The sequence below is a fragment of the Setaria viridis genome, chromosome 7, assembly GCF_005286985.2.
Source record: "Setaria viridis chromosome 7, Setaria_viridis_v4.0, whole genome shotgun sequence".
Lineage (NCBI taxonomy): Eukaryota > Viridiplantae > Streptophyta > Magnoliopsida > Poales > Poaceae > Setaria > Setaria viridis.
In genome coordinates this window covers 14,190,791-14,207,385 of record NC_048269.2, presented here as the reverse complement: position 1 = coordinate 14,207,385, position 16,595 = coordinate 14,190,791, and positions in this window count along the sequence as shown.

Sequence of the window (16,595 nt, the reverse complement as noted above, 5' to 3'; positions counted from 1 at the left end):
ACTAAACTTGAAAATGAGCATTTCTATTGTGGGATGACAGTAACCAGGCCCGATTTATAGTGATGAAGGAATAGTAAACACATACCAAATAAAGTTTGCTTTACTAGATAGCTTTTTATTTTTGCGTGCGTTTTTCTAGCATGTGTGGGAGCCCCTATGCCCCTTCTATGATTTTTTAGAATAGACGAAGGAGAGGAAGAAGAAGAGAAAGAGGAAGGAGAGGTGAAGGAAGGAGGAGGCTCGTAAGTTAGCAACTTTAACAAGATGACAACCAAAATTTTGATTTATTCCTTAAAAAAAAGGTAAACATACATATGATGATATGAACCATAGTTTGCCCACAATCATCTGTACATCATGCACCACCACCCAAAACTACAGGCGACGACCACTCTCCCCCACTTTATTATCTTTGCCGTTGGCTTCTACTCATCCACAAGCTGAACCGCTTGTCTGGAGAGCCACCGTCGTTTAATATATTTCTGTTCTTTTTTCTAAAAAAACTCATCTGCAAGCTTATAAAAATGAGCAGGTGTCGATTTCTGCGCTAGCTGCTGCTTCTTTCCCTCGCCTGCCGGAGTCATTACCGGAGCTACCAGAAGATGTAGGCTCGTCGTTGTGACCTTTTCTCAATTTGCCGCCTCGTGGAGGCTACAAGATGTAGCAATCATCCTCCTCTCGTGACCACAAGGTAGCAAAACCCATTTCAGTTTTAGTGGTGCGGAAACTGTCCCGATTTGTGTGGAAGGGTTCCTTGCCACAGGGGACGCAGCATTCAATGCCATTTAAGGACTATTAAGTCACAGCCACGACCACCTCATTATGTCTCCTTCTGAGTTCTGAGTGTAGGCGCCCCCAAAAGGTGGATCTAGCGGTAGGGCGGTCGGGGCTCAAGCCTCTCCTACAGCTCTGGACGCAATGGAGCTCCCTTGATCCCCTTCTATAGTTTTAGCTATGGATGAAGGAGAGGAAGAAGAAAGGATCGGAGAGTGAAGGAAGAAGTAAAAGGAGGAAGGAAATAAATAGGAGGAGGAAGAGTGAGGAAGATGAGCCCCTTCTAGCTCGTTGCGCTAGATCTGCCACTATCGCCCCCATAGGACTGTTGTTTCTTCTACTCCTCCTTGAGCTCATGTGGCATCACTTTTTGAAACGAACCGGGCAGAAGAGCTTCTGATTATATTAAAAGGAAGGATAAGCCCAGACTGGGCAAAAACAAATAAAAACAAGATCAGCCGATTGGAATGGAATGTCAACACAGCCATACAACTCAAGTCAAAAATAACATTGATTGGTTGGATTGGGACATCAACACAGTCATACCACTCAACTCAACAACAACAGTGATTGGTTGGAGTAGAACATCAACACAGCCATACCACTCAACTCAACAACAACACCGGCTGGTGGTTGGAGTGGGATATCAACACAACCATACCACTTAACTCAACAACAACACCAGTGGCCGGTTGGATTGGGATATCAACACGTGTCGTACAATGTCATCACTCAACCATAGCTCCTGAACAGCCAACACCATCGCAAACAGCTAGCACCACCACAGCATCGCCAGCTGCTATACCACCATAACGTCAACCTCGCGGCACTCACACCACCACCACCACATGCTCTCTCACTTTTTTTTTCTTTTCATAATTTTAAGAAAAGGAAAAAAAGAAAATAAAGAAAAAGCCGCCAGCGACCATCGAAGCCAAGTGGGGGAGCCGAACCACCATGACAGAATGCCTGACATCGCCTTTAGGAAGCTCACGACGCCGAAGAAACCGTCGATGTTAGCTCAAAATGGGTTAGGTTTTCACTTGCACCATCTATGAGGGTAGGTCGAGATGCGAATGGGAATGCCTCCAGGGAGGGCGCAACATCCACAGATGATGCCATCCAACCTTTCACCTTGATCTCAACCGACCCACCCACAGAGCGCAACCCCATCACGCCATGCTCCCAACCAGCGTAGGGCCTGCAGCACACACCGTTCCCTGCCAGCCATGGCTGCGACCCTCATCGTAGGCGCTGGTGATTGACGTGGGCGTCCCCACAGTCACCAAACAACATTGCGCATGCAATGGGCATCCTCGCTGCCACTACAAGAAATCTTCCAGTCTATGACAAACCAAAAAGTGTTATAAATGCGTTTTTGCGTCATAAACCGTGATTTATGAAGCTCGAGTGATGAATACTCTCCGTCATTAATCGAACTTCATAAATCGTGACTAGTGATGTTCCTTATTTTGGTAAGTCATTGTATCTATGATGCCTACGAAACTGTCAGCAGAAACTTCATAAATTGGCTCCTACTATTTTGCCACGATGGACGGAATCTGATATGACATCCGATATGGCATGACAATTATGATAAATTGTTTCATCATAAAATGAATTTGGCCCATTTATTGTTAGGTCAAGCCCAAATTTGTTCCCACAGGCCAATATTATTCCAATAGCCCCAAATTTATTCCGGTAGCCCATTTGTTGTTGGGTCAAGTCCAAAAGTTGTGCATATTATTTGCGGCCCTGTTAGTTCTCGAATTATGAATGAAAAACACTTTTGGACCAATTATATGTGGCCTAAGCCCACTTAAGGTAGACATAAATTTAACTAATTGGGCCTAACAAATAATTGATTTCATTGGAACCGATTTGGTTGGCAAAATAATGAACACAACACACATATTTATGTATACAAGAAAATAAATTGTTATTCCCCATAGAGACAAGAACTACCATATTGTTCATCATAGATCACAAATTATTACAAGATAACTATCTCACAAAGAATAGAGATTAACAAAGTTGCATCCAGGTCATAAGCTCAAGAGACAAAGTAAAGCATTGATCTTAACCTCTAGCAGAGGTTAGCAATTGACGAAGGAGTGCTTCAGTATCTTGTGCTACCTTCTTCAAGTTCTCAATCTTGGCTGACTGTAATTTGAGAGTTGACTATGATTCTTATGTCTTCTTCTTTAAGGTAGCTAACTCTTGCTGGTGAGCAACAAACCGTTGTCAAAGTTGTACCCTATCTTGTTTGTTGGCGTCAACTTAATCCTCATCAACACTACCACATAAGGATTTGGTAGAGCTTCTTGAGTACTCCGCTGCTGCATCACATCCTTATTTTGCAAGAAGCACCATTGATTTGAGAACTTCCAGCTAGCAACAGTGGATACAAAGTCAGATTGTGATCTTGTAATTGATTTAAACTAAGAAAAGAAGGAACATCAATAATCATCATGTGTTTAGTTTGTTACCCGGGAGCTGGACTGAATAGGAGCGACTACAAATGTTGACCCTCTGGACGGCTGAAACAGGATACAGTTAAACTCCAGTTGATGCATTTGTTTAAGTATAAAAGTGGACAAATAAACAAGCACAAGAACATATGGCAAAGGCTGAGATCATTCCCAAACTGAAACAATTTCATCTATTAACTTCTACAAACCACATAAACAATTTGACATGGAGCAAAATTAATTATTGGAAAAGGTGAAAGATAAATAGGATCTAGTCGAGTAGTAATTTTTCACCAACTCTACCGATAGGGTACAACACATCCACATTCCCCAATCTAACTACAATAGTGAAAGCCAAAGAGCATGGTGAAGCAATCTAATAATTTCATCTATTAAGATCTACAAACCAGTGCCTTCCCTAGCAATGACGCCAGAAATGCTTGTTGGTATATTTACAATAGTATACCAAGAGTATATAAGCCTAGCATACTAGTATGATAAGGGTATATGACTAGCAAGGAAGCATATGAGCCAAGCACAACACTATATAAAGAATATAATTCTATTGATAAGCATAAAGTCTAACAAGGAAATAAAGATACACGTGCCATACCTTTAGCTCCAAGAGGACCTGGAACCTGAGTAGGGCTACTCTAGCCTAACTCCACTAGCTCAGAGGCTAAATGAGGGAGAGAATGGTTCTTCTTGGTGCATCTTGGAAGAGAGCCCTTACTCCTCTATTTATAGTGGTCTTAAGGTGGTTCGGAGGAGAATATGCTAGGGAATCTCCCTCAACCGACCTTGGGAATGCACCATGAGGCGACACGTGGTGGCTGGCGGTGAGCCAAGTCAACGGCGGTTCAGCCGAACCCCATTGGCCTCCTCTCTAGTCACCCTTTGGCTAGGAGACTGATTGGTTCGCCCCTAAGTCGATGATGAGTGCTTGACGCGGTGCTAAGGCAGTTATGGCAGTTATGTGGGCGCTTCAATCTGCGTGCTTCCCTCTCATTGGTCGAAGATGTGTTTCTTTACCATGAGAGTGTGTTTTCTCTTTCTTTTTGTATTTATTCACTTGCACTCAAATAATCTCCAAGGACGTGTGGAACAATTTGAAACCAAATATGCGTGTAACAAGTACTAGTTCTCCCTTATTCTTGAGAATATTGACTATCATATTTGATACTTAACGACCATCAATAACTCCCCCAAGCTAGCCCTTTGCTCGCCCCGAGCAAATGCTAAAACTTAGGTTGGTTGATCAGAGTTGCTACTATGTTGTATTCATATCTTATTCCATGCCTACAACAAAGTATTCTTCCATGATTTGAATAAGTTAGCATTGATCTTACCTCTTACCTTACTCCGATAGGGCATGTAGCTTCACCTTGTCTTGGGCAGTTTGAGAGATAGAATGGTTTCATAGAGCACCATTCACTCATCCCTTGATCAACTATCAATCCAGAGGTTTTGCAAAGTTTTTCAAAACAAATCAAAGTTCCTCAAATGATACTCTCGGATCACTCATTGTGTATGATTCCTCACCAAGGCATAGGATTATAAGTGGAGCTGTAGGTGGGGAAGATGAAGGCATACCTATTTCTCATGTGTTGCAAAGTCAAAGACTGGATCCTTGGAGAAGCAAGTCATACAACCTGATCAAGATGTCCATGTGTGTGGATGGTGGGTATGGTGGATGGTGTATGGACTCCTTTTTTATATGATCCATCTCTCTCCTTTTTTTCATTTGGGACATGGGCAACCTTTTTCTCTTTTTTTTTCATCATGCTTTCATGAGCATGTACTTTATTTCTTTTTCCATAGCTCATGTCTCTTTCTCAAGGATAACTTTGGAGAGAGAGGTCATAAAACAACATGGAGCTTTATTTTGTGGATGGATGGATGGCATGTTTGCTAACTTCCAGTGTAGAAGTTTAGCATATGGTGGTGGCATGTACGTGATCTTGATCATGGGAGTATGAAAAGCATCTCACTAAGGGTCACAAAAATTTGACAAAGCTCAATGAGAAAATAAGTTGCATATGTGGAGGGTATTCAATATGATCAACATATGGCCTTGGATGGGAATTTCTCATCATTGAGGAACTTATCATTTTGTCATTTTCAAAAATAAAACTCCGGATATCAAGCATCACTTAGAACAAGATCATAGCAACTTTATTCTATCATATCATATCTCACAACAACCTGGACTTGGATCATGCTTTTTTGCTACCCACAAGTTTCAAGCCAACTCAAAACTTGGTAGAACACTAAGTTGTAACTAGGCATATGAGAGGAAATAAACAGAGCAACTATTTATCATTTCAACCAAGAAGAACTAAGGCATTCTTACCGTGCATAGGAAAGCAGTAAATATTTTTGTTCTTTTTAATTTTTAGATTTTTATGTTGTTTTTATGATTCAAACTGAAAACAAGAAAGATACAAGTTACCTCTTATGTGGGGGTCCTCCCCCAAGCTAGCTTCTGGCTTACTGCCCTTGGTAAGGGTTGCGCCTATGCTAATGGTAGCAAGCTCTCCACTCCTGTTTTTGTTGCTACAGAATACAAAAACACGAAGGAACAAACTCAAAATGGGTTACGTTAGTGAAAATGAATAAAATTTACCTGAGTAGTTAGTCCTCCAAAGTTTGAGCAATCTTGCAGCAAAGAACACAAGAGAAGGAAAGAGTTTCTTGCACTTAAACTTGAGCAAAACTCGAAAAATCCTGAGAGCAAAAACTTGAAAGAAGTGGATGCATCGGACAAGCAAAACACACCTCCCCCCCCCCCAGAAAATGCCCAAAAAGGTTTTTCAATCAAAATTTGACTCAATTTTATTTTCAGAGATTTTTTTTTGGAAGGGAAAAGGCTAGAAAGAATTCTAGCATACAAATGTGGTGTTGGAAAATCAAACATGCCCATGCAAATATAAGGGTTGAAAAATCAAATATTTGGAAAGCAAATATGCAATTGGGAAAAATCAAATATGGAATAACTACCTATTTACCTATCGGCGAGGGCTCACCATTTCGAGTCCGACGAGCGGGACTCTTCTCAATCATATTCAGCTTGGTGACATGGCATTGTTGACAACTCTTAAGTGCCAATTCTAAGTCGTCAAATCCTGCATAAATACCAGAAAGATGAACATCAACCTAGTGATAGGGGTTTGTTACTAACCATTTCCACAAGTGTTGGTGAATATTTGTATGCAGGTCACTTATCCTTAAAAAGGAAGAGGAAACACACTCTCAACCAATCAAGAGCAAGCACACGAATTGGAGGGCCCACATTAGGGGTTAAACCGCCAAAACTTACCGCCAAACACCCTATACCCACCTGGCAGTGGCCTGGACGAAAGATGACGTGAGGGGAGCCAACCAGGGGTCGACCAAACCCCCAGTTCAGCCGAACCACTCTGGTGGCCCCTCGAGCCCATCTTCCACATGTCAGCTCCTCATGACATCCCAAAGGCGATTATGACCACTTTGTTGTGAAGTTACCACCTCAGATAGTGCTAGGTGGCACAAGGAGAGGAGTTGGAGGAGAATATTCCCTTGGGATGCTTGGAGCATATCCACTCTTCCAAGGCACCTCCACTCTATAAATAGTAGAGGGGGGCTCACTTGAGGACACACCACCACTTGGAGAAACACTACTCAAGAGTAGAGTTAGAGCCTTATTGCTAAGGGCAAAGCGCTGCCTAGCTAGTTCTTAGAATAGGGAGAAAGTGAGGGGTAGTTCGGGAGGAGTGCCGGGGTGTCGGCACTCTCCTCCTGGCTTGTACCTCTATGGATGCTGGCTTCCTTTGGAGTAAAGTGACTTAGTATTCGTGATTCCTTCTTATAGTGTTATACTTAGTTTTCATCTGCATGAAGTAGTATTATACCCTTGCTATTATAGTATGGGCTTATATGCTATCATGTATGTGTTTAGACCTTACTACAGTATACGCTAGTAGTACTTATATCTAAGTGAGATTAGGTCTCTTTACTTGCGGGTTCGTCGCTCTGTATTTATACAAAGTGCTGTAGTTTGCTAGGGGGTCCAAATGTAGTTATACTGCAGTAGTAATCAATAGCGTAGACATAGTGTCTAGGCTAGGGGTTATCCTTCATTTGCTTTATATCCCATGGATTGCTAGGGATAGGCAGCAGGTGGTGACAGCCCTGTCCATCCTTTATAATCCCCCATGTTCAGATATAGCGTAGAGCCGTTAGCCGGAGTTGCCTGGCAGACCAGGGGTAAGCCGGTACCCGAAGCAAGTATCCTTAATCAAGAGATCGACCTTTAACTTACCTCAAGTGCTACCTTAGGAATCCTCTCTACCCTCGCCACATATCATGGTGTGTCCTTGGACTGACTAGCATAGAGTTAGTGCACACACGTTCCCTTGGATTTGATACCCTTGGAATACTCTGAGGTGAAAGCTACAACGGTATCCGTGTGCTTGCGGATTTATTCGCTATAACTAAAACACCCAACAGGCATCCAATCCTAGAGAAGTGGATTTGGATAATTGTCCTTCCTTGTCTGCAATACCCTCTTTGGTTTTCTGTGGTTGTACCGCTATGGATGGTGATTCCTTGGACTGTGGAGGCTGTGGACCAGTTTGCGTCCCCGATCTCGTCCCCGATCTCTTTACCCAACGACGTGGTTCCTGGAACATGAACTCTTCTATCTTTCCATCGAGATGAAGATGAATGGTCTTGGCTCTCACATTGACCTTCGCCTTGGCGGTGTTCAGGAATGGTCACCCAAGAATGAGTGATACTTCTAGGTTGACTTCCATGTCAAGGACCACAAAATCCACGGAGATATAAGTGTTTCGGATTTTCACCGGAACATTCCTTATGATACCCTCAGGATAGTAGTTTGACGAGTTAGCCATCTGAAGACACATTCTTGTGGGGCGCAAGGGAGGATAATTGAATTTTTCATATATTACCTTGGGCATAATGCTGACACTTGATCCAAGGTCACAACATGCTCAGCATGGTAATCCTAGATCGAGCACTCAAGCATCAGGCAGCCAGGATCCTTCTTCGTTCCCTTGGGTCCATTGATCAGGGATCGCCTCCTTTGAGATATCATGCCTTTCTCCTCATGGAACTTCACTACAGTGTTAGCATAGTGCAGATTCCGAGAAGGTTTTTCCCACTTCTCGATCACCGCACTAACATTTTCATGAAAAGTTCCGGGTTGCCCCGGAATCTCTCCGATCTCAACAGAAGGAATAGCAGCAGCCAACTGAGCTATTTGGGTGTCTAACATTTTATTGAAACTCAGTTGGTTTTTAAAAGTAGAGGAAAGGCATTCCAGGGTATTTTCATTAGCAGCAAGCTTTTTAGAAAGGGATTCAATTATTTTTGCTTGGCCAAAAACAAGATCTTTCAAGGAGTGTTGACTAGAATTGAAATTGTTACCTTTGTTACCTCCGAAACAACATCAATTGTTACCTTTGTTACCTCCTTGGTAGTCGGGGCGTGGTTGATTGCACTCCTAGCCTCCTTGTGGATGATACCCGTTGTTGTTGTCATTCATGTACAACACATTCTGATGAGGTTGGAGTCGTACATCGCTCCACCCTTGGTTGGAGACCATCTTCTCAATCAATTTGGTGGCATTTGTTATGGTCATAGAGAAGAAGGCTCCTCCAGCAACAGCATCAATGTGGTCATAGTCTGTCAGAGTTATCCCGTTGTAGAAGTTCTGAAGAATGAGCCAATCATTCATCCCGTGGTGAGGACTAGCCAGGATGTATTCCTGAAGCCTTTCCCACACCTCGGGGATTGACTCCGTAGCTGCTTGCTGCAAAGTAGAAATCCTTCCACAAAGGGCGTTGGTTCTGCCCAACGGGAAGAACTTTGTGAGAAATGTTGCAGAACACTTTTCCCAAGAGTTTACCATCTCCCTGTTCGCGTAGAACCACTACTTCGCTTTCCCTAGCAGAGAGAATAGGAACAGTCGGAGGCGGATATCATCTTCACTAACCCCTCTCATTGTGAAGGTGTTGTTGAGCTCTAGGAATTGCTGGAGATGCACACTTGCATCCTCGTTGGCTTTCCCATAAAATGGGCTAGCCTGCACCATGTTGATGAGACCTATCTTGATCTCAAAGTTCACGTTCCCCGTGTCGACCATAGATCCAATGGGAACTTGGGAGGTCGAGCCGAGAACTCGCCAAGGGTCTTCTGGGCCATCGCGTTGAATGTTGATAGTGCAACGAAAGCTGGATCGGCTGCCGAGAGGATTATCATAGGAGGGACAATACAAGATCGTACTTTTCCCACCAGTAACTCCAGATTCTCGATGAAGTTCATCAACAAGTCGAAATTGGTACACTACCTATTTTCACATGAGAGAGAAAACAAAGCAAGGCTAACATGTTTGGGCAATAGCTACCAATGAAGGATACAATCACTAAACAATACTAAAACTTTTAACGAGTGCCTTCCCCAGCTTTGTTGGGGAACTGGTCCAAGATCAATGGTTGGAGGGACTATTCCCGCCCGAATGCTTCTAAAGGTTCGGAAGCCCCCTTTTCACCCACGAAGAGATCATCCCCTTTTCCCTCACCCTCCGCAGCTGCAGAGATTTGGAGGGCAACGAGCCATGAAAGTAGGGGGAAGGGAACCTCCGGGGGTCCTCCGGACCCGGTGTTCGAGAGTTTGTCGCTGGCTCCAAAGTCCCCGGTGGAATGCGGTAGGAACAGGACAACCAATAGAACCGCAAGGAGGGTAAAGGGCCAAGCCAACCATTCGAGACCTCTTCGGAGGTCTCTGACTCCTTTGAAAACTCCACCCCTCCAAGAAGGGCAGATAAACAAAGGCCCCGACCCAATCCCCTGAGGTGGGCTCCGGGAGAAAGAACTTTAACTTTGCACATCACCTAAAGTGAAAGAAAGGTGCCTGCGTCAGCCCTAGGTACAGGGGCTGTCATGCCCACCCTCCATACGGAAAGTCCTCATACGAAGCCGCCACGTTAGCCCCAGGTACGGAGGACCTCCGTACCCAGAGGAGGTTTTGACCTCGCTACCCCTAAGGCCGCATCCTAGTGGGTCTAGCTCCGTGGGCGCTGTACCGGGGGCACAAGGGTCCTTTGCCCGAAAAGGCTCCATCCCCTAAGGCTACAAATATAAGAGCTATGGGCTCAAACAAGATACAACATGCTAGCCACTCAGTCCCCTAGAAGCTCTTCTGGACAGGATTCTTGTCCAACAGCCGTCCTCTACTGTTTGGGCATTTTGTAACTACCAACAAGCATATGACTATCACAAGAGTATATAAGCCTAGCATACTAGTATGACAAAGGTATATGACTAGCAAGGAATCATATGAGCCAAGCACAACACTATATAAAAAATATGATTCTATTGATAAGCATAAAGTCAAACAAGGAAATAAAGATACATGCACCATACATTTAGCTCCAAGAGGACCTGGAACCTGAGTAGGGCTACTCTAGCCTAACTCCACTAGCTAAGAGACTAAATGAGGGAGAGAATAATTTTTCTTGGTGTGTCTTGGAAGAGAGCCCCTACACCTCTATTTATAGTGGTCTTGAGGCAGTTCGGAGGAGAATACGCTGGGGAATCTCCCTCAACCGAGCTTGGGAATGCACCAAGAGGCGACACATGGTGGCTGGAGGTGAGCCAAGTTAATGGTGGTTCGGCCGACCCTGGGGTTCGGCCTTACCCCACTGACCTCCTCTCTAGCTACCCTTTGGCTGGAAGATTGATTGGTGGGCCCCTAGGTCAGTCATGAGTGGTTGAAGCGATGCTAAGGCGGTTATGGCAGTTATGTGGGCCCTTCAATCCGCGTGCTTCCCTCTTATTGACCGAAGTTGTGTTTCTTGGCCATGAGAGTGTATTTTCTCTTCCTTTTTGTATTTTTTCACCTACACTCAAATAATCTCCAAGGACATGTGGAAGTACATTATTCGAAACCAAATATGCAGAAATGCTAGTTCTCCCTTATTCTTGAGAATATTGATGACCATATTTGATACTTAATGACCGTCAACAGAGACCACTGACCTGACGAACATGGAGAGAAGGAGGTGCTGAATGCCACCTCAATGGAGAAGCCCGGGCATGCACTACTTCCTTGGTCTTCCTCGCACATACTCGCGCACGGCAGCCGCTTGTGGTAGCCTCGGGGAAGCTGACAGAGTGACTGCCTCGAACCATCTCGCAGCATCAAGCCCATCACCAAGGAAGCCCGCCACTCGTCGCTGATGTAGCCCGCTGAAAGTCACTTAGGTAGCCCGTCACCCATCCAGCTTGACACTGCTGCCAAGACCGCGCTTGCTGCCGCTGCCGTAGATCTACTAGAGCTATTCAGCAGGAAGAGGAGAGAGGGCTATTCACAAATGAATAGTGGCAACATCTTTCTTAGATTAAACTCATGGTCAAAAGGGAACCTATCACTCATAATCTCGCATGAATTGTTTTGCAAGAATGTCTTGTGTTGTATGCCGGACATTCTAGCAAAATGTACACATGGACATGTCGGGCTTATCCAGTGACATCCGTCATGCACACATGTAACCGTTGTGCAAAACTGAAGATTCTAACCTAGATTCATGGCAGGCTTAGGCCTGAATATATTTTGAGCATCTCACATTTTTCATTGCAACTTTAGCCTGCCACACTGAGCTCACGCGACCACCGTATTGCTCAATAAATAGGCGGGTGCACAACATTCTTGCAAGGAAATACCTACACTCATCGGTTCCCCATCTTGCATTGTTCGATTGGAGGTACGCGATGTTATTTTCTAGGCTATCTCATTTACTATATGCATGGTATTGATATGGTCAGTATTGTAAGTGTATGGTGCCTTTGTTCTTCGTTTGTGTATGTAGTGGAGAATGGTCAGACATGGAAGGGACGGAGCATGGAACTTGGAGGAGTCGGATAAGCGGGAGTAGCCTGCCCCCATGGCACCTCAGCAGCACCCGGTTCTAATGGCACCTCCGCTTCAACCGCTGGCATTAGCAGCTTAGCAGCAACCTGTCCACATGGCACCTCCGACTCAGCTGCTGGCAACAATACCTCAGGATCAGCTGAACCTCATGACACCACCTTTTTACCTACAGCACAGGCCACCACCTCTGCTGCTGCCCATTCAAATGCCACCTCTGTGGCTAGTCCTCAACAAACCAGATGAATTGCATGAGCTGAAATGGTCTGTGTTGGCTTGGCTTCAGCAGTCTGGGGTCGAGCGTGTTCATCTCCATGGTATGTTTGTCTACCCTTTCTGCTAGATTGATCATAGGCAATGGACCATTCGAGACCTTGTGTTCCATGCACATACCATCGCCATTTCACCTTTGTGGGTGTGGGATACTAGGATGAGGCATCGTGCTTTAGAAGAGTATCTGCACCAGGATAGCCATTTTGCTAAATTTCATGCTGCCATGAGGTTTCCATGAGCCCATGATGGTAGTAGTATGTCGGTGCACCACTTGTATGCCTATGTTTGTCACGATTCATTTGTTAGAGTGTGTCATTGTACTGACAATGGATGTATGCCTATGTATCCTTCATTCATATGTTAGAGTGTGTCGTTGTACTTGTACCAACAATGGATCTATGCCTATGTTTGCATTTGTGTCGTTTGCAATAAGAACGGTTAGAATGTGTCATTTGTACCTATTAGAGTGTGCCATTTGTAATAATAACAGTCATGTTTATCTATGTTCTAAGACACATTGTTACATTTGTGATTGGTACATTGAAGTGGCCCAAGATATCTATTTCTAACAAGTGGGAAATCTTTAGTGAGGAAAGGGAAAGTCTGTTTCCCTGTTTGTTAACTGACCAAATGATAGCGCAAGCAATAGGCCTTCTTGGTCTCACAACAGTTGTGTAAATCATCCACAAGGAAAAAAACTTTTGTGAGGAAGGGGAAAAGTTTGTTGCTCTGTGAGCTGAATGGATGAAAGTGTAAGCAAAAGGCCTTCTTGGTCTCAAACAGTTGTGTAAAGGTTTGACGAAGGGAAAGACATCACATCCATCGCGGATTACCGATTTTTTGAGGTCTCATTTTCAGCATTATCTAGGAAAAGGCATAGGCTGATTGGTTGCGGTGGATCTAGGCGCCTTGTTGCCATAGATGATAGAGATAAGAGCACCGTGTTCCTGCTGAATCCTTTGTCTCATCAGGAGCACATTATCCTTCCTCGACTTCTAGCATAGTGCCGTATGGGTTCTCTTGGTGCTTGTATCTTGGGCTTGGAAACACCTACTGGTGCAGAGTCATTTCTTGTGGTAGCCAATTTATGGCCCCTTAAATTTACTCCAGTAATAGGGTCATTGCCCGTCTGCATATGGCATTTGGGAAGCCAATCCGATTGGACTACCATACATTCGGAAGATTTCTGGCGTAGTTCTCCTTGGGGCATCATCTTCTAGCACCTCCTCGAGCTGTTGGACTCCCATTATCATGGGTCCTTGGCATGAGTAGCCCTTCTCTACTCCAAGATCAAGACCGATTGTTCTTTGTTGTTCGAGAGAATAGGATGCACAACACTTGGTCCTAGGACATCAACAAGAGAGATGTTGAGGTGGTGGAATTTACTCTGCATTCATTCGTCAATGATATTTGGTAGCCTATTCCCTAGGAGACAGCTCCAGAGTTCCAGAATAAGATGGCATGTCAAAGCACGATCCCACCTCTCAACCATCTACCTCAGCAATAACAACAAACATCATAGCAGCAACAAGCAGCAAACATCACAGCAGCAACAAGTTTCAAAAGATGGCATGTCATAGCCATCCATTATTACAAAGTTCATAATCATCATTAATAGTATATAAAGTTCGTAACATAGCGTGGTGGAGTTAGCAGCACTTGGCTATTGAATTTAGCGGTGCTATTTCACGCATTAGCGGAGTTAGCGGCATTAGCAATAATATTTGTAATATCATCGCGGCACCTATCTAAAAAGCTATAGCAGTGCTATAGCGGGCTATTTGCAACAGTGTAATTTTTTATTATCCACCCAAGCATACACTAATTAGTCATGACTATAATAATTGATTACAGTAATTATTATAATTGACTCGTGGACTGCTAGGTAGAAAACAAAACATCGTGAGGACATCTTAACATCTTGGCAAGCGGCTACAAAACTGTGTGCGTTGGGTAGGCTGACCCTGCAGCATTTTGACCATAGATTAATAAGGGGTAGTAATTTTTTATTTTTGTTGGGGGTGGCCATGACCCTGCCAGCCAACCCCAGTTCTGCCATGAGCATAACTTACCAAAACTTCTACCACCAACTCACCTAATACTTACATGTGGGATCCGGTTGCAGTGAAGACTTCTCATTTGATGGGAGGACACGTTTCCTTTCTATTTATCAGCTTAAACTTACATGTGGGGTTCTGGTTGGTTTATGACGTTTTCGCGGACCTTATGTCATCACAAAACCACCATGAAACAGCGAGTGACGTTTTTCTTTTTGCTTGGGTGGCAACTTTTATGATGTTTCATAACTTTATCACTAAATTTACTCGAATGTAAAATTTTATAACGTTTTTGGCTAGAAATATCATAGATTTATGATAAGAAAGAAATGTGACATAAAATTTTCGTCTGGATCGGAAGTGTACGTACAGTACTAAGACAAGGAGCTGCCGCCACTGGAGGAAAGGCTGCGAGCTGCCGCATCTGCAGGCCCAAAACCGCAGCCACCACCGCTGCCCAGGGCCCACACAGCAACTGCAGCCACATGCGGTGAAGGCCTGGCACTGGTGCTCGAGGAGCAGAGCGAGCGAAAGCCGAGCGAAGGAGCCCCGGCCGGAGCCATGACTGATCATGGGCAGCCGTCGACTGCTGATTGCAGAGAAGTCCCGTCGGGAGCCATGGGGCGCCCACGAGCCCCGTGAGCAGACGCTACCCACCCGCAGGCCACGCGCCTCAACAGCCACCACCACGCAGCCTACCACTAGATCCATGCTGCCGAGGTGCAGATCCGGCGGCTGGCACGCTGAAACGGCCACCCGGAGCTCCAATCGATGGCCATGCCGGACGAAAGAGTATGAAAGAAAGCAGAAGAGAAAGGGAAAAAAGAGGAAGGAAAAAAGCGGAGCCGCCTGGGACCACCGCCGGCCGCCGTCGCCGTAGCCGTCACCGGCCGGGCATGGCGGCGGCCGCCGAGAGGGAGCGCTAGGGAGGGGGGCTGTGCTGGCGGCACGTCGCCCCCCGTGTCACCCCTTGGAGACGATGCGGGGGGTTGGGGGTTTGTGTATGGTTCCATATTTTGAAGAGAATTTCCATGCGGCATCACAGGATCCACTGCCGCTGACATGCTCCTAAACAGCTCAAGCTCCTGCGTGCATGGTGGAGGTTGATAGGGTTTTTCAGGGGAGATAGGTTTTGGTGGGGATTGCCGGATTGGGGAGAGGGGCACTGGGAGCAGTGATACCGTGCTACTGAGCGATGCCAGCCCCTGGATCAGGTTCCGACGAACAGGGTCAATGGATCATATTACATTTTACAGGCACACCCCCAAATTATATCTCATTCTCATTTCAGCTACAAACGCTATCTGAACTGGGTCGATGTCCTTTTACAGACTAGGCCATTTGTCGAAGCGCGATGTGCGAGTTTCAAGCTCATGACCCAACTGCAGGTAGCTGCCGGAGATGATGCCTCGGTATCCTGGTCTGGTAGATGCCTCAGTATCCTGGTAGCCGCGAAGTGGCGGATGCACGGAGAGAGAGGATTTCTCATAGTCGCCCATGGACGATGGGTTCCGGCCGATCTCTCCTCGATCGACCTATGCTGCTAGCGCACCGCCTTAAGCAGGGCAGAGGGGCGAGGAGATCCCGGATCGGATGGGAGTTTGGGACTAGTACCGTACAGTCCAGCAGAAAATCTACTCGCATACAGATTGAGCACCAAGCATCCATCGTGTATTTCACAGGGTATAATAAAGATCGAACGGTTAAGCCGTCAAATCATTTTACAGTAATGATGCCCATCCAAGGACAAGCAGAAAAAGGCACGGGACTATATCACCAACACACCAACCTGCCGGATGACCTTTGTTAGGCACACAAACGGTAAAAGTATCATGAATTGTTATATCATCCGAACATGCAGAAAAAAATGAATATTTGTATTGCATAGTGGCAGCAACCAGATCCAATTTACGCTGAAACTGTAATCGTATAGCAAAGTTTGCTTCACCTGCTGCAGTCCCAGTGTTTCTCTTTTTTTCCATTTTTTTTTAAGATACAGACATGCTTCAAGTAACGTTAAAAGAATGACGACCAAAATTTTGATTCCATGATTTTTTTTCCATTTTTTTTAAAGATACAGGCATGCTTCAAG